Genomic DNA, 24,343 nt, shown 5'->3' with positions numbered 1-24,343 from the left:
GAGCACAATCATGACGTGCTAATAATTTTAAGAATGCAAATCTGGCCTTTCAAACTTGCTCAACAGCTTTTAGAGTTTAAATGTTGGCATGCTCAACAGTGTTGGTTGTAAAAAGTTTTCACCTCTTTAACCACCTCTAGTCCCATCTTACTCCCTAAAAGCATTTTTTGTGGTTCCAGATAGTGTAGGTATTCTGTAAATAAGCCCAATTTGAATCTATCTCTTATCTTCAATAACAGCATTAACTAGGTCTTTTCCTGTTACTTCAACATTTTGGCTAAGGCTTCAAAACTGAGATCAATGGATGATAAGTATACATTCTAAAGAGAGATGCCTGATACTTCCCTATGAGATACTAACAAAAGACAACAAAACCAGTCAAGTGACTACAACCCCATTCAAGCTGGAAAAAAAGGCTAGAGATTAATAGAAGGGATTATTTGAAATAAATTGATGTGAGGGAGACAAAGAGGGGAGGGCCATACTTGCTACCCTTCCTTCCTAACATATTTGAAATGCTTGTGAGAAGGACATCATACTAATTGACTGGAACTTTCCATCATATCAGGAAGAAAAAAAGAGGGATTAGTAAGGATATTCCCATGGTTTGGAGGGGGACAAGAGAGTAAATTCTTGAACACAAAGCAAACTCCATGATGCTGAAAGAATATCATGATGCTGAAAGAATATTAACCATCATAACCTGCCACGGTGAGGGAATCTCAGAGGAATAGAAACCAGAAGAAAGAGTGCTTCCAAAAATCAGCTGGAGAATATATTACTTGAATCAGAAGTCCCCAATGGGACACAAAGAACCCACTATGTACCCCACAAAAGATCCAGAATTTCGTTAGTGTCATAACAAAGACTATTTGACAGTTGAGAGAGAACTATAACGCAACCATCCAAGAAAGCCTTTACCTCTTTTCCTTTTATCATTCTTTCACTCTTTGTCTCTTCCTTTCACCTTTCCAAATTCTCCATTAAACCAACCTTCAAAGATTCAGAGCCATAGAAGCAGACTTGCAGATCAATAAACATGAAAGAACAGATTGTGCCTTCTTTCTTCCCATTGTGTCTCTGAACAAAGGAGTGAAGCTGAGCTGGGGGGAAAGGAGAAGGTTTAATTGTCTGAGAGACTGAAGTTTTGAAGTTTTAGGGCAGACCACATTTTTAGAAATATATCTGCTTGTGCGAAAACTATGCAGTTAAAGAGTAGAAGAGAAAGATACAATTACTGAAGGCAATAATTAAGAAGTTAAAGATGTTTTCTGAATATATTCTACTAAATTCAACTGACTCAACAAATCAGTTAATTGCTGGAAAATGTTATAATCCTTTGATGATTTATCAATTAAATGCCCAGTTAAATAGTTTGAGTTTCTATCAGACCCTAACATCAGAAGACCCAACCTTTTTATAACTGGGAAGTGAAGGCTTTGGTATACTTTTTAGAAGACAAACAGCAGCCCTGAGTATGAAAAGAACAATTTAAAAGCAAGTAAAAGATCTTTTCTTATCAGAACATGCACAGAAATAAAACTCATATTAACCCTAAGAGAAAGGTTAGAGATGGAGTTTTCACTATTTGTAATAACCCAAATGCCCACCAATGAACTGGGTACATGAACTGCAGCATGTCGACACTGTGAGAGAATGAACTGTTACAGAACTACATGTGGTGATATGGATGAATCTCACATGTGTAATGTGGAAGATGTCAGACATGAGAATACATACCACCTGATTCAGTTTATGCAAGGTACAAAAATAGACAAAACTAAACTAGAGTTGTGGAAGTCAGGAGTGGTTAGCCTTGGTGGGCAGCAATGTTTACAAGAGGTACAAAAGGGCTTCTAGGATGCGAGTAACATTCTGTTTCTTGATCTGGTTTTATGAATGTGTTGAGTTTGGGAAAATATGAGTTATACATTTATCATTTGTGTACCATTATATACATACGTTGTAATTCAATAAATTGTTTTAAAAATGCCCCCTCCCCCTACAAAAGTAAATCAACTATTAGAAGTTCAGATAGGGGTCAACTTTAAGGCTGGGAATAATAACTGGGGGGAGGAAGGAGAGAGTTCTGTGGATATGTTCACTTTGTGAACATCATTGAACTGCACACGTATGATATGTGTACTTTTTCGTGTGTGTGTGTGCACGTGCTTTTATATTAAAATAATGGAATACTTGAATCCGAAATTTCAAACTTATGTCTCAAATAAGACCTCTAAGTAAAATGTCATCTATTTGATCTTTTTTCCCTTTGTTTATTTAATACAATATTCCTCAGTTATCTTTTCACTAAGCTAAAACACATCAGCAATAATCAAATATTTATTGATTGGAGATGTAGCTTATTCAATCCATGAAGTACTTCTTTGAATCTCTTAATGTGCTTTTCTTTGACCTGTTGGGATATTAAAATCACCATGTTGGAGACAACTATATCACACCTTGCATAACTTTAAAGCATCTGTAGTTCTTATGTGCGACGTATTCACACAGTGCATAGCCTCTCTACAAGTGTTGTAAATACATCAAATTGGAGATTTGCGAAGACTTCCACCTATGTAGGTAAGTTGGAATACAGCTCACTTCTTAGCTCTTAAAAACCAGGAAAACACCTGGAATGACAGATGGTACATCAATATGACAATAAGGGGCAGATTTAATTTTCTTGGATTAAAGATCCCAGGTTTTAATCTACTAAATACACAGAGACAAGGAGAGCAGTTAGAGCCATTTTACCAGATGACTAATAAGATTTGGTAAATAGAGTCATTTTTTAACCAGATAACTACATGTAAGATTTAAGCTGGCAACAAATTTATCTGTTAGCCATTGTAATTGTGTTATGTTTTTAATGAGGTAGGTAGAAAAAATATGCCATTCGGAATAGGGATAGGCTTTAGCAAACATAGATAGAGAAGACAAGTATTGCATGTATCTAAATAATTTCCCATCTGCAAAACTAAATCTGTTGAATGTGTTGGATTTGAAATCAGAAACCACCACATACACATAAAAAATGTTGAGTCACAGGCCCTATTTTATTCATAATTGCATTGAAACAATCACAGAAAATAGAATGTAAAATAGAAATGATGTGCTTTTAATTATCGAGCACTAAAAGCAAAGAAGTCATGGAAGAAATAAGAAAAAAGTAAGAAAATTATTTTGGTTTCTGCCTTAAGCAAAATATACTTGGCGGAGAATATGATTGGTTTCAACCACATAGAGCAAGTCTACTGAAATAATATCAATAAGAAGGAGGTGAATAAACAGACGCAAGTGTTGTCCCACCATCTTGAACTTGTATTTTTCTTTTAAATAGTATTACATTAGGTTGTATTCTATGGTAAAGAACAGTTCTCAAAAGATTGCTTTTAAGTTTTTATGGTAAGGAAATTTACCAATCCCCAAAGTGTATTATTAGAGAAAGTATTTTATTGTGATAGGAAAAAAATGATAGGAGAAAAATCCCCTTTCTTAAATTTTTAGAGCTACAAAATCCAGAGGAAGCAATAGTTCAAACAGTTACCATGTCTATTATCAGGGAAGTCAGTGAGACGTTTAACAAGGACAAACCCCATTTGCCTGGGCAAAGAGCCCGGGAGGAAGTAATTGCTAGTTGAGGCGCAGCTGCAGATAGAAGGTGATCAAATCCAAAGATCAAATGCTTATTTCATTCTGTTAAAAATCATTAAATCACGAATCAACTTACCCCAGGCTCCTGTACACTCAGGAAATGATTATGTATACCATCTGCACATAACTGTCCTTTAATACATTAAAATGGTAATAGTGACTTTTATTATGAAGTCCCTAGATATGAACAATTTATCAAAATGCAAGTAGTCACCATTCACATTTTATTTAGCTTTCAGAATGAGATTCCATATTTGAACTCAGCACAGGAAATTTCAAAACAAAATCTAAATTTGGGAGAACTGAGACTCTCAAGGAAAAAGTTTGCTACCAACTTTTTGAATATAATATTCTTCATTTGAGAGTTATTTTTTCCTATTGTATTGACTACAGAGAATATTTCTAAGCAGTTATTGTAAATTTTCCTGGTAGAAATAGGATTGTAAACAGACAAAGAACTATTTTTAAACCTTGAGAATATTTTCTTCACCAGGAAAAGTATTTATAAAATATCTGCAAAGCAGAGAGATATATGATACCTTGAGCTCCAAAAAATGATAGCTGAAAAAAAAATCCATATTATTTTCATATCTAAGAAGCTGGAACTAGGTGGAAAGTCTGGCACTGCTTCTACCCCAAGACAGGTTAAGAGGTTTAAAGCACAAAGGTTTAAAGCATTTGTGTGTGTGTTTATGTGTGCATATGTGGGTGTGCGTATGTGCAGTAAACTGGCTCTACTTTGTTTTGTGCCATCTGTTAGTTACTTGCAAATTGCAGATGATTCACAAAGTTATAGCTGCAGTCCCTGAGCGCTCCTAATAGCTAGACTCTGTATCTCCTGTGTATCAAAGATGGCTCCAACTCAATTTGTTCCAGACTGAACTGAAGGTTTTCCCATACCTTTCATTGATATCTTCCTTCTTCTCAACGTAGGGCCTCTGGTCATGCTACCCTTTGATTGTCCTTTCTTCGCTTAGTTAATACCTACTTATTCTTCAGACCTCAGCTCAAGTGTAATTTATTCAGGAAAGCCTTCCTTAGCTCTATAACTAGGTTAGATTTTTCTGTTATACACTGTTATTTCATTGTGAAACTTTTCTCCATAGCACTAGTCAAACTACAGTTTTATATCCACTTGTACCATTATTAGATTTTGTTTTACTGTCCTGTGAAATTGGCATAGTATATTACACACTCGCGCACTATAAATGTTTGTTGAGTGAATGAGAGAATGAGTCAATGACTAAATGAGTAAACTGTACTGTCCTTTAGTCTGTGGCAAATACCAAGGTGAAGGTAATTTCTGCATCTAGTCTCTGTGGTGGCCATGAAAATATGCCTCTCAACTTTGGGTAATGACTAGCCTTTCTTCCAGTTTGTATTATGAGAATATTTATCCTTTGTAGCTAGTCAATATTTTATACATTGCTACTGTGTGATATTGAGTTATATGTGATCTGCTTTGCAGTTCAGGCACAACATGCCTAGTACTGTGCAACTTAATGAGATATTTAGAACAAAAAACTTAGCATGATGTGTAGGATATAGTAATAACTATCACCATCGCTGTCACCAAGGTCATCATCATTTTCACTCTTCTCTTCAGTGGGCTCTGTCCTCCTTCAAAGGGTGAAATTAGCTATGCAAAAAGGGCTTTCTTACCTATTTAGTTCTCTGACCTCCAGAAAAGATACTGCAATTGTTTCTGGGGTTGGAAGGGACAAAATTTGACTAAATGCCAGCCAATATTAAGGAATATGCTATTTTTTTTGCAAACAGCCTTTTCATTTCTTTCTATTCATTGATCAAATACAAGTCCAGGCAAGCAGAGGTTTTGTTGTTGTTCCATTTTTTTGCCAGCCTGAACTGATGAAAATGTATGGCTATATTAAGCAGATAATACTGCTTTGGGCACATGAGAAAAAGTCTTGTTAGGATTCCATTTGGTGCAGTACAGGTATTCTGTGACTTGACCCCGATTCCTGGAAAATCACACATTGCTTTGCAACACTTGGTCACTATGGAGTAGTTCCAGTATTTTCAAATTTATCTCTCTGGCTGTGCAGAAACATTGTTCAATACCCTTCATTACCAAAATTTGCTTTTAATTTTAGTAGTGTTAAAAGGGATATTGGAGCTTGGATAAAAATGTCAAAATAATTGTTATTCCAAGTAAAAATATTTCAGTGAAAATATTATAGTCCTTTAATGTTTTCTTGATTTTATGCCTTTGTGGCTTCCCTTTCTACAGGAACACATACTCTTCCCAGGGCCCAGAAAACTCAACACAGGGCACTGAACTACTGAACCGAAAGGAAAGATTTTCTTTTTCCGTTTGTCCGTAGAATATGAAGGCATTAAGTACATCTTGTCATCTTAAAGTACCAGGGGAAAGAAAACACCTATAGCAATTTTTTTTTTCCTAATTGAGGAAGATGGTTGCTGTGAGCATCTAGGAAGGAGATAACTAGATTTGAAAAGAAGAAACAGAAAAAGATTTAAGAGATTATTCCTTTCCATTAGAAATATTATATATATGATACTACCTGAATCTTTAAAAATATTAAAATTATTATCTGTGGGTGGTAGAAAAATAGGAACTTATTTTTCTTCCTTCCAATTCTCTGTGTTTAATGTAGTAGTTAGGAGGTAGCAAACTGGAAGGTAAGTGGGAAGAATTGGCAGTGGGTCTAGAAATCGGAGGTTAATAGGATCAGGCTATCTGATTAATCTCCTACTCTTTCCAGGGATATGAAAGTTTGAAGTATTGCCTCTCTGAAAAAGTGGTCCAGAGCTTTGCTATGTATCATCTCCAGACTTATCCTGTGCCTGATAATACATAGGTATTTTTTCTTCAAATACTTTAGGACCATACTCTGTATTTTTGCTGAAAAATGAAACTGAAATTCCAAAGAGTAGCAGCCAATTCACATGCGAAAGTTTTAATTCAGGGTATGTTGCTCAGGTGGGAAAGATATGCTTACTCCTAAACTTTTTATTTAATTACATCTATGTTGGTATCATGTAGACAGAAAGAAATCTAGTGCTACAAATTCCACAAGTTTTTAATGTATGTTATAACATTCTTTGATAAATTAGGACTAAGAAACACACATCAGCAAAGGATTAATTATCAGTTTTTTATTTAGAATAAAGTATTGCCAACCAACCACTTGGAAAATGTGAGAAATTCTCACTTAACTCTTGATTGAATGGAGAAATTGAAATATAATCAAAGACTATCTAGAAAACAATGATGATAAAGATAAGACATATAAATACAAATAAGGCTATGCTCAGTGAGAAAAATCACAGAAATACATCAAACAAGAGAGAATGAAATAAATGATATGGGGTTTTTTAGTATTAAAAGCTCAGAGGAAAACCCCACAAACTAAAGAAAGCAAAAGGTAAAAAGTTATAAATAAATAAAAATAAGTTACAAGAAAGAAACCAAAGAGGAAGAAAATTGAAACAGAGTTAAAACAAAGATCAATGACCAGCCAGGAAAGATGATGAGATAAGCCACTGGGTACACTAATAATTTAAAATAGAAGACAGCATTAATAGACACAAATGAAGAGAGGGGAAATACCCTAACATATAATACAAATGAAGAGAATTTTTAAAATTTCCAAGCAAATAATAATAATATTTGGCTAAAATAAATAGTTTTTCTAGTCAAATACAACATGCAACATTAACCCCAAGAAAGACAGGTAAATCAACAGGCCTATAACAATAAATATAATTTGGAAAATTACAATAAATGAAAAATCTCCAAATACTAGCAAATAGAATTTGACAATAAATTTAAATAATAAAGATTCTCAATCAAGTAGAGTTCATCTCAGAGATTTAAGATTATTTCTACTTAAAGAACTTAATTAATATAGTTCATTATATTAATAGGTCAAAAGAGGAAAAAACATGATCATCTCAATCAGTATTCAAAAGCCAATTGACACAGTAAAACCACTATTTCTGATTTAAATGTATGTGTGTAACAAAATACAAATTCAGTGTTCTTCAAATTAAAGTATTACCTTTTAAATATTTTTATATTAACAAGATGATACTCAAGATTATCTAAAAAATAAACATTTGAGACTATTCGGAAAAATTCTATAAAATAAACAAAATGATATGTCTTCAACCTAACAGAGAATTTGACATTATGCAATAAAAATAATAAAAATAATTATTTACTAGGGAAGAAACAGGCTGAACAATAAGAACAAACAGAGTCAAGACAAGGACAAACACACCTGGGAATTTAGTACATGATTAAAGTTCAAATGTGGTGTGAAAAGATGGTGGTATAATCATTGATTAACTAAATGGAAAAAAATACTTTGTCATTGACTGATTTTATTTCAAAATAAATTCCATGAAGCCCAGAAGATGTCAGAGAAAAATTCATAAACCGTAAATAAAAATGTCAGGATTTGGAAATGATCTTGAGAACAAATATGGTGTCCTAAATCATTGATTTTAAGAATTGTATTCAATTCATTTTATGTATTTATTTTTTTACTTGTATTTCAGGTTCAGGGGTACATATGAAGGTTTGTTACATAGGTAAACTCATGTCACAGGGGTTTGTTGTTCAGATTATTTCATCACCCAGGAATTAAACCCATTACCCAATAGTCACCTTTTCTGCTCCTCTCCTTTCTCCCACCCTCCATCCTCAGGTAGACTCCAGTGTCTGATGTTTCCTTCTTTGGGCTCATGACCTTCTTATCATTTAGTTCCCACTTATAGGTGAGGACACATGGTATTTGGTTTTCTGTTCTTGTGTTAGATTGCTAAAGATAATGGCCTCCAGCTCCATCCATGTTTCTGCCAACTATGTGATTTTGTTTTTTCTAATGGATAAATAGTATTCCATGGTGTATATGTACCACACTTTCTTTATTTTATCTGTTTCAATTTATTTTAGGTACAAATTCAAATACCTAGTTCTTCCTGAAGATTTTAAGATCATTTAAGTATAGACCTATTAGTCAATTATCTAATCAAGTGCACTTAAGGAGGTTTTTGCTTACAAACAAACTTTTTAACATTTTAAGCTACATTTATAAATTTAATATATTCAACTAGATTTTTAGAATCTCAAAAATCATATTAACATATGAAACCTTCATGAGTACTTAAGTCTTGTAATTGTAGTAAGTTAAACTTTTAAGTATGGAACATCATATGCTACTGACAATGTTCCAGATTATCTTACTAACATTTCCACTTACAATAACAATTCCTGATCCATGGATGATTCACCTAAGCATTTTATGGGAACCACAGCTAGTTTATAACTCTACTAAGTCAGATTCATGCAGGTAAGTCCTTAAAACAAAAACATTGCTAATGTACGTTATATTTACTTCATCATCTCTGTATTTAATTTTATACTTATTTGGAGTTAAAATAGACTTTCCTACTAAGAAAAGTAGGGGCCAGGCACAGTGGCTCACACCTGTAATTCCAGCACTTTGGGAGATGGAGGCGGGTGAATCATGAGGTCAGCAGTTTCACACCAGCCTGGCCAACATGGTGAAATCCCGTCTGTACTAAAAATACAAAAATTAGCTGGGTGTGGTAGAGAGTGCCTGTAATCCCAGCTACTCAGGAGGCTGAGGCAGGAGAATTGCTTGAACCCAGGAGGCACAAGTTGCAGTGAGCCGAGATTGTGCCAGTACACTTCAGCCTGGGTGACAGAGCAAGACTCTGTCTAGAAAAAACAAAAAGCAATGGGTCAATCTGAATTATTTGGAGATGGTCTTAACCAAAGAAGTTTTAGGATACATCATTCCCATTAACTAACAAAAAATATTGGCCAGAAATTTGGGTGATCTGGAGTTGCAGAGACCCAGTACAATTTTTTCTTAGGATAATAAGGAAGCTCAATTAGAAAATCCTTTGGTTAATAGGAAATCCTAATCCATGCTCTCATCCCTGAGATTCAAGTAATTCCATACTGAATTTTCAAGTTATAATTAGGCTGTATTACTTCAAAAAGCCAGTATCTGACACTCTTCACCCCTTCAGTTGGAATTTGCTTCTCTTTAGGTCTCTTACAATATTTAAGTGACATACTCTTAGGTTATGCATGTCTCTGTTGGCTTTGGGCAGTTTCAGGTCACCATTTTGAAGGGTCCTTTTCCCTAATGCATGTACTTTATCCCTCTCTGAAGCACTATTTTATCTTCCTTATCCTCCATTCTCAAACCTTCAATTCTTTGTTCCACCAACTTCACTCTGAGTTGAAGACCTTTCTGATAGTGAAACTAGAGTTCATTGAGAAAAACAAAGTGATCAGAAGGGAACTTCCAGACACTCCAAACCACACTCCCCAGCTTTGAGCATCTGCCTCCACATTACTCAGGTGAACTATCATACCACGTTACTCAGCATGACCCCTTCTCCTCCTGCCTATTCAAGCATGAATCCAGTAATTCTTCCCTTCTCCCTTTCTCACACACATCATCATTTTTTCCCTCTCTACCAGATATTCCCCATCAGCATTTTAAAACACTGATTTTTTTTTCCATCTTCAGAAAGAACCCTCTCAATCCCACTTCCTCTTCCAGGCCAGCTATTTCTCTATTTCTATGCTCTTCTGCAGCAAAACCTCTTAAAATAATTGTTTATGCTTGTCATTTCCATTACTTTTCTTGCTTTCTCTTAAACCTACTTTAGTCAGGCTTTTGCTTTCACCATTCAATTTAAACTCCTCTTCTCAAGGTCACCAATGACCTTCACATTGCCAAATCTCACAGACAGGTGTCAGTCCTCATCTTGATCTATTATCAGCATTCAACAGGGCTAATCACTCTCCTGTCTGGTACACTACACATTGCTTCTAGGGCAACACTCATTCTTAGTTTTTATCACATCTCACATGCTGTTTTTCTCAGTCTGCTTTGCTGTTTCCTGAACTTCTCCTTAGCCTCCTAATGTTGGAATACTCAGGTTCCAAGTAGCATATTATCAACGTTTACTTTCTTAGTGATCACCCAATCTGTGGGCTTTAAAGTATAATTTTCCTCAGTTAGACTATTCCAAAAGTTATTTTTTAGCCCAAACTATTCTTTTAATCCTTAAACTCATAAATCCAACTGCATAGGTGGTACCTCTCCTAATTATAGGGTTAATAGATAGCTGAAACTCAACATATCCAAAATGAAACTCTCAAATCACCCCCAACACCTACCCCCCCCCATATCCTTTCACTATCTCAGTTGATTATAACTCCACCCTGGTAGTTGTTCAGGACAAAAATCATGGAGTCATCCTTGATGTCTCTTTTCTCCTTATACCCCACATTTAACTGATCAAGAAATCACACTACCTATATGATCAGAATATATCTAGAATCTGCCTGTTTCTCACCTTGCTCTCATCCTGTTCTAAGTCACTGGAGAGATGACTGCAATGGTTGCTTACCTTTCTCAAGTTTCTATCTTTGTTCCCCTACATTTTACCCCTATTCTCTTCTATTCCTGATGGAGATGTCTAAAATGTAGACTCTTCATTTCACTCAGAATGAAGTCATTACACAGGAGTCCTGAGTAATATGTGATCTCCCCCATCCCCATACCTATTTGACTTCATTTCCTAAAACTGCCTTTCTAGCTAATGTGGCTCTAATAACACTCCCTGCTTGGTATTCCTGTGACCTGCCAGGCAGCCTTGAGTCCTTTGCCTAGGCCCTCCTTTTAAGCAAAATGCAACTCCCTTAGATGTCCCCTTGGTAAATTTCCTCACATTCTTCAGGATTCTGCTCAAGTCTCACTTTCTCCATGACTGTCCTGACCTCCCTATTTAATACTGTGATCTACCTTTACTATGACACCCACTCTGCACCCCTAATTCCCACTAGATAGCTCTACCTCCCCTGTCTTCCATAACGGTTGCTTTCTATTATACCACATCATTTTTTTACATGTACTTATCATGCATGTTGTTACTGCCTCTTTTTCATTTGAATCAAGCACCATGAGCATGGGGATATTTGTCCTTTTTGGTCACTGAGGTAACCTAAGCACCTAGGATAGTAATTGACATATAGTTAGCACTTTTAAAATTTGATGATTAATGAATTAATTTTTAAAGTAGAATATTTGTTATATTAACTTTTACAAAATTTTTGTGGTGAAAATTAGAATAAATTAAAAGGACCAATGACAAATTGCCAAGGTAGATAAAAGACCAATTTCCTTTTAATACATAAAGAATTCCTACAAATTAATAAGAAAAAGGCAAAACAAGACGGCAGAGTAGGAGATCACAGCCTTGATTCCTCCCACAGAGAGCAAAAATTTGGCAGCTATCCAGGAAGGCAAATAACTCTGGAAAGGCTCATGAGTCCAAAATATTTAGTAATACAGTGGAATAAAAAAATTCAAGAATAATCACACAAAAAGTGAAGAAAGAACAGTTTCATTTTGCCTGTGACACCCCATCCCCAATGCTGGCACTGCTCAGCATGGAGAGTGATCTCTTTGGCTAGCAAGTCCCTCTCATAGAGAAAGGAAGGGGAGGATGAATAACCAGCTTCCCCAGCCTTTCGGGGAACTGCCCAAACAACCAGCTTCAGTTTCATCCCACCCATGCAAACCTGGGACATGTGGAAAAGTCTAGGAACAAAGAAGATCAATGTGTGCTCGTTGGTATCAGTTATGTGGTGAGAGTCACCACAGTTGCTATTATCCTACTCTGTAAAGGACTCTAGACTTCTCTGCTGCATATCGCAGCAGCACTTACAGTTATCATGTATCCCTCTGTAGCTTTCACCACTAAGAACCCTGCAATGTTTGCTGTTGCAGATCCCATCAGTTTGTCCCAGAGAGGACCTCAGCAGCTTTTGGTAAAGAGGTAAACAATAGCTAGCACAGCCACAGGAGACTTCCTGTAGGCTTCACCATTGAGGGGTTTTAGTCTCGTTTTTACATTTAAATATTTAATCCATCTTGAGTTGATTTTTGTATGTGGTAAAAGGAAGGGGACCAATCTCATTCTTCTGTATCTGGCTAGCCAGTTATTACAGCACCATTTACTGAATAGGGCATCCTTTTCCCATTGCTTGTTATTGGCAACTTTGTTGAAGATCAGATGGCTGCAGATGTGCAGCCTTATGTGTGCTCTAACTTGGATCCTGTAACCTGCTCCACTAGTTACTGCAGACTTGTAGTTTGTAGTTTGAAATCGGGTAGCACTATGTCTATGGTTTTGTTCTCTTTGATTCAAATTTCTTTGGCTACTTGGACTCTTTTTTTAGTTTCAAATGAATTTCAGGATAGTTTCTTTTTTTTTATTTTTTTCCTAATTCTGCTTGATAGGAATAGCATTTAATCTGTAAATTGCTTCAGGCAGTATACCATTTTAACACTATTGATTCTTCCTATCTATGAGCATGAAATATTTTTCCATTTGTTTGTGTCATCTTTGATATGTCTCAGCAGCATTTCATAATTCCCATTGTTGATATCTTTCACCACATCACAGTTAGCTGTAGTCCTAGGTACTTAATTCTTTTTGTGGGTATTGTGATTAGAATTTTATTCTTGATGTGGCTCATAGCTTGGATGTTATTGGTGTATAAAAATGCTACTGATTTTTGTACATTGATTTTATATCCTAAAACTTTGCTGAAGTTGTTGATCAGATCAAGGAATGTTTGGGCACAGACTATGGGGTTTTCTAGGAATAAAATTATATTATCTGCAGACAGATAGCTTGACTTGTTCTCTTCCTATTTGGATGCATTTTATTTCTTTTCTTGTCTGATTATTCTGGCTAGGACTTAATAACTGTACTGAATAGGCGTGGTAAGAGTGGACATTCTTTTCATGTTCCAGTTCTTAAGGGAAATGGTTCTAGCTTTTGCCTATTTAGAATGACATAAGATATGGGCTTCTCATGGATAGCTCTTATTATTTTGAGGTATATTACCTTAATACCTAGTTCGTTGAGAGTTTTCAACATGAAGCGATGTTGAATTTCATTAAAAGGTGTTTCTTGAGAAGAGCAACCCCAAGGCACATAATGGTCAGATTCACAAGGGTTGAAACAAAGGAAAAAATGCTAAGGGCGGCCAGAGAGAAAGGTTGGGTTACCCACAAAGGGAAGACCATCAGATTCACAGAGGATCTCTTGGCAGAAAGCCTACAAGCCAGAAGGGACTGGGGTCCAATATTCAACATCCTAAAAGAAAAGAATTTTCAACCCAGAATTTCATTCCCAGCAAAACTAGGCTTCATAAGCAAAAGAGAAATAAAATCCTTTATGGAAAATCAACTGTTGAGAGATTTTGTCACCACCAAACCTGCACTACAAGAGCTCCTGAAGGAAGCACCAAACATGGAAAGGAAAACCAGTACCAGCTACTGTAAAAACATCCCTAACTGTAAAGACCATTGACACTATGAGGAAACTGCGTCAACTAATGGGCAAAACAACCAGCTAGTATCAAAATGGCAGAATCAAATTCACACATAACAGTATTAACCTTAAACATAAATGTGCTAAATGCCCCAATCAAAAGACACAGACTGGCAAATTGGATAAAAAGTCAAAACGCATCTCACACGCAAGGATACACATAGGCTCAAAATAAAGGGATGAGGAAGATTTACCAAGCAAATGGAGAGGAAAAAAAAAAAGCAGGAATTGCAGTCTTAGTCTCTGATAAAACAGACTTTAAACCAACAAAGATCAAAAGAGACAAAGAAGGGTATTACATAATGGTAAAAGGATCAATGCAACAAGAAGAGCGAATGATCCTAAATATATATGCACCCAATACAGGAGCACCCAGGTACATAAAGCAAGTTCTTAATGACCTACCAAAAGACTTAGACTCCCACACAATAATAGTGGGAGACTTTAACACTCCACTGTGAATATTAGACAGATCAACAAGACAGAAAATTAATAAGGATATCCTGGACTTGATCTCAGATCTGGACCAAGCAGACCTAAAAGATACCTACAGAACTTTCCACCCAAAAACCACAGAATATACATTCTTCTCAGCACCACATCACCCTTACTCTAAAATTGACCACATAATTGGAAGTAAATCACTCCTCAGCAAATGCAAAAGAATGGAAGTCATAACAAACAGTCTCTCAGACCACAGTGCAATCAAATAGAACTCAGAATTCAGAAACTAACTTAGAACTGCACAACTTCACGGGAACTGAACAACCAGCTATGAATGTTGGCTGGATAAACAATGAAATGAAGGCAGAAATAAAGATGTTTTTTAAAACCAATGAGAATGAAGACACAACATACCAGAATCTCTGGGACACATTTAAAGAAATGTCTAGAGGAAAATTTATAGCAATAAATGCCCACATGAGAAGCAAGGAAAGGTCTAAAATCTACACCCTATCATCAAAATTGGAAGAAGGAAGAACCTGAAACCCTGAATAGACCAATAACAAGAGCTGAAGTTGAGGCAGCAATTAATAGCCTACCAACCATAAAAAGTCCAGGTCCAGATGAGTTCACAGCCGAATTCTACCAGAAATACAAAGAGGAGCTGTTACCATTCCTTCTAAAGCTTCCAAACAATCCAAAAAGAGGGAATCCTTCCCAAATCATTTTATGAGACCAACATCATCCCGATACCAAAACTTAACATAGAGTCAACTAAAAAAGAAAACTTCAGGCCAATATCCATGATGAACTTGGATGCAAAAATCTTCAATAAAATACTGGCAAACTGAATCCAACAGCACATCTAAAAGCTTATCCATCACAATCAAGTCAGCTTCATCCCAGGGATAACATCCTGGTTCAACATCCACAATGTAGCAGAATCTATGGGACACATTTAAAGCAGTGTCTAGAGAAAAATTTATAGCAATAAATGCCCATATGAGAAGCAAGGAAATGTCTAAAATTGACACCCTATCATCAAAATTCCAAGAGCTACAGGAGCAAGATCAAAAAAACTCAAAAGCTAGCCGAAGACAAGAAATAAGTAAGATCAGAGCAGAACTGAAGGAGATAGAGACACAAAAAACCCTTTCTTTGCATCCTTTGTTAGTTGTATTCCTAGGTATTTTATTCTCTTTGTAGCAATTGTGAATGTTTGCCCCACAAACATATGAAAAAGAGCTCATTATCACTGGTCATTAGAGAAATGCAAATCAAAACCATATTGAGATACCATCTGACACCAGTTAGAATGGTGATCATTAAAAAATCTGGAGACAACAGATGCTGGAGAGGATATAGAGAAAAGGAACACTTTTACACTGTTGGTGGGAGTGTAAATTAGTTCAACTATTGTGGAAGACAGTGTGGCAGTTCCTCAAGGACCTAGAAATAGAAATTCATTTGACCCAGCAATCCCATTACTGGGTATATATTCAAAGGATTATAAATTGTTCTATTATAAAGACACATGCACACATATGTTCATTGCGGCACTGTTTACAATAGCAAAGACCTGGAACCAACCCAAATGCCCATCGATGATAGACTGGACAAGGAAAATGTGGCACATATACACCATGCAATACTATGCAGCCATAAAGAAAAGATGAGTTCTTGTCCTTTGCAGGAACATGGATGAAACTGGAAACCATCATTCTCAGCAAACTGACACAAAAACAGAAAAGCAGACCCCACGTATTCTCACTCATAGGTGGGTGTTGAACAATGAGAACACATGGACACAGGGAGGGGAGCATCACACACTGGGGTCTGTTGTGGGGTAATAGGGGAGGGATAGCGGGAGGGTAGGGAGTTTGGGGAGGGATAACATGGGGAGAAATTCCAGATATAGATGAGAGGGGGATGGAGTCAGCAAACCACTTAGCTGTGTATGTACCTATGCAACAATCCTGCATGTTCTGCACATACATGTACCCCAGAACCTAAAATGCAATTATTTATATATATTTATATATATATATATATATAAAATAAAAAAGAAATGTATATAATTATCAAATTAAATAAAAGAAGTACAACATTGCTACTACCCACTCTCACTCTCCCCAAAGATAATCGCTATCCTGGCTTTTACAAAAATTATCTTAATGGCTTCACCATGCAAGTTTGCAACCACTAAACACTGTAGCTTAGGTTTACTTGTTTTTTAGCTTTATGTAAATGGAGTAATATAGTATAAATATAGTACACAATTTTTTGGTCTGACTTCTTTTGATCATGTTTATAAGATTTTTTTTTAACAATTCTGTGGCTTGTTTGGGTTTTTTCTGACTTTCAAAAATACTGTATTTTGAGGAAATAATTTCTTAATTTTAATATAGTTAAATGGTTTATCAACATTTTCCTTCTACCAGTAATTTATCAATGTTTTCCTTTTCAGTGCTTTTTGTGTTCTTATTAAACAATGGTTCCCATTTCTGAAGTCATAAAGATAGGCACCTAAATTATATTCTGTAACATTGTTTTACCTTTCATATTTATAACAACAATCCACTATAATTGTGTTTTGTGTATAATATGGGCTAAAGGTCAAGGTCGTTGTTGTTGTTGTTGTTGTTTTGCCACGTTGTACCCAGTTTTCCTAGGACTACCAATTGAAAAGATCCTCTTTGCTTATTACTCCAAAGTGCTACCTTTATGACAAATCAAGTGTCTCTCTATGCATAGGTATGTTTCTGAGCTTTCTCTTCTCTTCCATTAGTCTATATTTCCATCCTTACATCTGTTCCCACCCATTTAGTTTATATCATCTTATAAGAAGTCTTCGTTTTCTTTAAGATTCTGTTGGTTAATCCTGGCCTATAGAATTTTCATATACATTTTAGAATAAGCTTGTCAAGTTTTACAATAAAACATTTGAGATTTTTATTGATATTATATAGGATTTGGAGATCAATTTGGGAATAATTAATATCTTTACAAAAATTGAATATTCCAATCTGTGAACATTGTATATCTTCCTCTCCACTGATGAGGGGCAGGGAAGTGTGGGTTTCATTAATTTTCATTAGTAATGTTTTATAGTTTTCCACTTTTACCTTCTTCCTAAATACTCCAAGTGCCTTGAAGTACTTTTACATCTTTATCCCCTCCTATCTTATGTACTTTTATTGTCATGTATTTGTATTGTTTGTTTAGTTTAAATCACACCATAAAATATTTAAACAGCTTATATTTATTTGGATTTGTTCATGTCTTACTGGTTTTCTTAGATTTCATTCTATGTATCTCATTTTCATGCAAGGATATCCTGTAGAGAAGACTCTTTATTTATTTTACTGAGGGTCTGGTGATAAAAAGTTTTCTCAGTTTATTCACATAAAACTGCCTTTCATTCCAAAGACAATTTTTACTCAGTATAAAATTACAGGTTTTTTTCTTGGCACTTGGCAGATATTTGTATATTAGCTTCCTATGTTTTCTCTTGATAAATCAATTAGCAGTACAATTGTCATTTTGAACATAATCTGCCCTATTTTTTCTGGGTTGTCTAAGTGGTTTTCTTTCCTCAGTTTTTTATGATGGCTCAGTATAGTTCTTTTAATGTTTTCTTCTTGAGGTTTTTCTATGTAAATTGATGTGTTTCATAAGTTTGAGGATATTCTTAGCTAGATATTATCAATTTGTTGCCTTCTACACCCTTTTTTTGTTTACTGTATTTCTGAAGATATAGCTAAATATGTATCAGACTTTTGGACTGAATCTTCTGTCTCTTACCCTCTCTTCTGTATTTTGTGTCTTTTTGTCTTCCAATTGCTTCATAATAAGTAATTCCTTCTGTCTTGCCTTCTATTTCACTTATTCTCTTTTTATTGAAGTCTAATCTATGAACTTTTTCCACTGAGGTATTAATTTCAATGGCTTTTCATTCTAAAATTTGTAGTTGATTTTTAATTATCTCAGTCATATATTAGTTCCTTTAAATAGCAAGAATAGTTGTTTTAAAGTCTAACTCCAGTATCTGAAGACTATGGATTGTCTTGTTTTCCTTTTTGTTTTTCTATCCCTGATGATTCTTTTCCATGCCATTCTCTTTGGTTGTGTGTCAGCCATTATTTCTAAGAATTTTAGCCTGTGGCATAGGATAATGTTATGTTCCTCTAAAGATAATTTTTATTTTTATCTGCTACATGCATTGGAGCTTTAGTAATCTGAGATTAATTTACTTTTAAAAGTGGTTATGTTTCTGGGCTCTCCAGATATCTCCTAGCTCAGATCAGTTTATGTGAGAAATATATTATTTCCAATTTACTCTTCCTATTAGCATATACCATGCAGGGCCTCAATGCAAATTGCAGGGAGTTTATGATAACTTTTTCCTTGAGCAAGCCCAGAATGTTTACCCTCTGTATAAGCTTTCAGAACTACTGTTCAGCAACATAGCTTTCTCTTCCAGAATGGCAGACTCTTGACACTAAATCTTTTGAGTAATGTCTTCTCCTAGGTCTTGGCCCAGTAATTCTCCCCTTTATTATCATTCTAATATCCTATTTCATTTTTCTTTTTTTGCCCTCAGGTTTTATGATTATCCTCATCAAAATATTTGGTCCATATCACCCTATCAACATTGTCAGAAGTAAAGGCCCTATTCCTGACTTCTCATAGCAAGTACCAATATTATTGGAAGGAGTTCAGTCAGATGATTATTTTTACATTTTCTGATATCTAGGTTAAAAAGCTATTTGGTTCTGGTCAAAAAGAAATTTTGGGACCATTATGAAGATTTGGGTTGTACAGTTCCAGATTCAATAAATGCAATTAGTGAAATTTTTTCTGTATTAGTGAAAATTACTTTTATTATAAAAGAAACCCAATTAAAACTGATATTTTTTTGCCAAGCACGATGGCAAAAATACACTTGTTTTTAAGTGGAAAGATTGTGTTAGTTCTCTTAATCCAGAGGGATACTAGCTTCAGGTGGGCTTCTTCCAGGGCCTCTAAAGATGCCATCAGGGCTCATTTCAGTCCATCTGTCACTGCAGTCTTCTACCATGCTGACTTCTTTCTCAAGTTATCTGTTGTAGCCCCTGGAGGCCACATATTTTTATCCTCTCCATTTTGAGGCCCCCACAAAATATCTAAGAATCCCAGAAACTCTTGTTATATTTTACTGGCTCTGCTGGATTACTAGTTCATGGAGAATTCATGGTTCAATGAATTCCCTAGTGCAACCTGGGCAATGAGATGCTGTGATGCAGCACATTTAAGTTAAAGGTTCCAACCTTCGAAGGGGGTGTGGTTTCCAACCAGAAGTGCAAGATTTTAAGGTGGCAGGGGACATACTTTGTTGAGAAAAACCAGAAAGCTGTTTTTGGGAGAAAGGGAATGGATTCTGGATGAAATAAAATGAATGTCCCCTACAACAGCCAAATGGAAATGAATGCTGTTGTTTTCCTTTGTGGCTTCTGTGTCTCCCAGTTCCTAGGGAAAATGTGGCACATATACACCATAGAATATTATGCAGCCATCAAGAACGATGAGTTTGTGTCCTTTGTAGGGACATGGATGAATCTGGAAAGCATCATTCTCAGCAAACTGACAGAAGAGCAGAAGATCAAACACCGCATGTTCTCACTCATAGGCGGGTGTTGAACAATGAGAACACATGAACACAGGGAGGGGAGCACTACACACTGGGGTCAGTTGGGGGGAAATAGGGGAGGGACGGTGGGGGGTGGGGAGCTGGGGAGAAATAGCAAGGGGAGAAATGCCAGATGTGGGTGATGGGGAGGAAGGCAGCAAATCACACTGCCACGTGTGTACCTATGCAACAATTTTGCATGTTCTTCACATGTACCCCAAAACCTAAAATGCGATAAAATAATTGGGGGGGGAAAAAAAAGAAAGCATTTTATTGTTTAATTTATTATGCTGTCATAAGTGCACAAAGCTCTCCCTTTGCTTCTCAGATGTGTTTGAGGTTAATCTCTTTTGCCTGTTAGTTTTGAAAGATCCTTAAGCCTGTTGTGCATTTTGGAAGTGGAAAAGGGCAGGGATCCGCCACAAGTTGATTTTTAGAGGAGTATCTTCATCTAAACACAATATGCCACCTTGATGAGTATCCAGTGGAATTAAAAGGTTAGAATGGAAAGCAAGTTTAGGTGGGCACTTTAGGAACATGCCTCAGAAAAAAGCCTGGTGTTATCTGTCCTGAAACTCAATGAAAATGAATTGATGAGCAGGCAATAGCTAGTGTGCCCAGCTGATTGATCTGTGCAGCCCCGAACATCCCCAAGCTGTTTGGCAGCAAGCCGTTTTTCTTCTGTCCTTTCCTTATTAATTCAGGCTATGATAAATGGTCATGCTGACAGCCCACTACAATGAAAATAAAATCCTTGTCAGGGAGTCTTCCATCTTCCTAGAAGCTAAGAAAAACTTGTCCATTACCCTTTTGCAGTGGAATTTTCTCACACAATCATAGTGGTGATGTGTGAGTGTGACAGTGTATGTGTATATCCTGCTGAATGCTGTGAGGTCACTTTAAGGCACAAAGCACAAAAGTTAATTAAAAATAGACCTCTTGCAAACAGAAGCCACCCAGCTACACTTTGTGTGTGCTATAGGCAATGCTAAGAAAATGTGGATCACTCAGAAACACTTTGAATTTAAACAATACAGGGGAGAAGAAAAAATTAATGCATATTTTTCCCATGGGGTCTCATAAAAGAAAGTAACAATTGCAAAATGGAGAAAGAAGAGATGTAAACCCTCATTATCCACTGTTGGGAAGATTTCACACTAATCACTTCACTTTTCCCCAGCTTCTTACACATTTCTCTCTCTCTCTCCTGATCTGTATTGTGTCAGAAAGCTGACATACATTTAGTGAGATCTCTTCTTTATCAACAAAAGTTTACATGTCCCAACATTGCTGAAAACAGGATGATCCATGAAGAGAGCTGATATCAGTAGAGTTAGAGTCCTCTCTGGAAACTGTCAGTTGAAGGGACTGAGACAAGCAGGGTAGCAGGTGCTGTTTACACATGATTATCTCACAGATATAGTCACACATGTGTCCATGGGTAAGCATAGTTTTTATTGGCAGGATTGTTTATAATCAAAAAAGCTGGGAAACAGCCTATATGGCTGGCAGTAGGTAAAATAAGATCGTTCTGTTTTATCAAATAAACATTAGAACAAGCAATTTCCAAATGTGTCACCAGCATCGATTTTCAAAAAAATCACAAAAGAATATATGTGCTTTAATTTATAATCTGTTAAAACAGGGGAGATGATGAATAGGTAGATAGGTAGATAAATGATAGATAGATGCACGTATACGTATATATCTGCTTGTGTATATCAGAAAATTTCTGGAGGGTTAAGCAAGAAATGTAAAACTGATTGTCTCTAGGGAAAGACAATGGTAGTCTTAGAATAATTAGAAAATTACTTGTAGGTATTTTGTACAGTTTGAATTTTGTTTTTACCATTGCATATACTACATTTTCATTAGAATCTAATATAATTCTCTTTAATGTTCTGATTCCCAATCCAGTGTTGCAGTTTGCTCATCTGCCTTTTAAAGGGGAATACAAACAGGGCATGGTTATAAGCTAAGATCTGTTGAGACAGTCACTTCAGGTAGTCTTTGCCATGCTGACAACTTTCGGGGTGATGTTAGGCAGAAGGCTTACATCTCTCATCAGTGATACACAGAACATATGGCATGGCATAGCCCACCAGTTCTCAAGCAGAATCACCTGGAGGTATCAAGCAGATTGTTGAGCACTACCTCCAGAATCCACAGTAGATCTAGTGTGAGGCCTGTGAATCTGAATTGGCATTTGAGCAGTCTCCCAGGTTGTACTAATGCTGCTGATCTACATACCACATGTTGAGATGCATGGGCCTGTCACCTATTCATCATTTGGATATTTCAGAAATATGTCCCTCAAAAAATCATTTTTATTTAAAGACACACCACCAGTATTTGAACGATCACTGGGCTGGATGAGGCAGTGGAGAAGAGCTGGAAATTCATTTTGGACAACTGCTAATGTGACTGGCCATGGATTTCCAGGATGCGCAATTGGGCAGGTATTGACGACATTCTTTTTAAAAGTTTAAAATAAATGAGGCAAGGGAGTAGGAAGACTAGGCATACACTGCAAATCAAGAGTTTAATCCGAGATTTATTTTGTGATGGCAGAGATCTAATCTTAGTATTTGAAGATGAATATCTGAAGCTCAGAAAAGAGGTCTGGAGTTATAGTTAAAAATGTGGGAGTTGCCATAATGTAACGTATTTAAAGTCATGGAAAAGGACTGAATTACATGACAAAGTATGAAGAGAAAAATCTGAGCTGAACCCTGAGATACTCTAACATTTAGAGGTCTTGGAGAGGAGAAATAGCACTAAGAAGAATGAAAAGTAGCAGCCAGTGGGCCAGGAGGGAAACTGGAAGAGTACCAGATTACAGCAGCCAAGAAAGGAGGTGTGTGGAAATAAGCAGTGTTGGGCTGGTTCAGCTGCTGCCAAGGGACTGAGATGGAAAGTGGGAAGCATCCGCTAGACACGGAGGTCCTGATGCCCTTGCCCAGGATAATTCTTTTGAAATTAAGGAAGAGCCCAGATTAGAGTTGATTAAAAAAAGGATGGAAATGAGGAAGTAGAGAACATGTGTACAGAGAACTTTTTTATAAGTTTGATTATGAAAGGTGTAGGGCAGTGGGATAGTAGCTGGAAGAAGACATGGATTGAAGGAAGCTGTTCACTGATAAATGAATTCAGCAAAGTTTCAGGACACAAAATTAATGTACACAGGTCAGTAGCTCTGCTATACACTAACAAGCTGAGAATCAAATAAAGAACTCAACTTATTTCTTTAAATAAGTATTTTATTTAAAGAAATAAAATACTTATACCTTACAAATGAAGTAAAAGACCTCTATAAGGAAAACTACAAAACACTGCTGAAAAAAACTCATAGATGACACTAGCAAATAGAAACAATTAACTTGCTCATAGATGGGTAGAATCTATATTGTGAAAATGGCCATACTTGCCAAAGCAATCTACAAATTCAATGCCATTCCCATCAAAACACCATTATCATTTTTCGCAGAACTACAAAAAACAACCCTAAAATTCATATAGAACCAAAAAAGAGCCTGCATAGCCAAAGCAAGACTAAGTAGAAAGAACAAATTTGGAGGTATCGTATCACCTGACTTCAAACTATACTATAAGGCTCTAGTCACCTAAACAGCATGGTACTGATATAAAAATGGGCACATAGACCAATGGAACAGTATAAAGAACCAAGAAACAAAGACAAATACTTACAGCCAACTGATCTTCAACAAAACAAACAAAAACATAAAGTGGGGAAAGGACACCGTATTCAACAAATGGTGCTGGGATTTTTGGCAAGCCACGTGTAGAAGAATGAAACTGAATCCTCATCTCTCATCTTATCCAAAAATCAACTGAAAATGGATCAAAGACTTAAATTGAAGACCTGAAAACATAGAAATCCTAGAAGATAACATCAGAAAAACCCTAATAGACATTGACTTGGGCAAAGACCAAGAATCCAAAAGCAAATGCAACAAAAACAAAGATAAATAGATGGGACTTAATTAAACTAAAAAGCTTCTGCACAGCAAAGGAAACAATCAGCAGAATAAACCGACAACCCACAGAATAAGAGAAAACCTTTTCAATCTATACATCCGACAAAGGACTAATATCTAGAATCTACAA

This window comes from Cebus imitator, unplaced genomic scaffold (genome assembly GCF_001604975.1).
Source record: "Cebus imitator isolate Cc_AM_T3 unplaced genomic scaffold, Cebus_imitator-1.0 Scaffold667, whole genome shotgun sequence".
Classification (NCBI taxonomy): Eukaryota; Metazoa; Chordata; class Mammalia; order Primates; family Cebidae; genus Cebus; species Cebus imitator.
The sequence above is the reverse complement of the archived record's forward strand: the minus strand, read 5'-3'. Positions refer to the sequence as shown.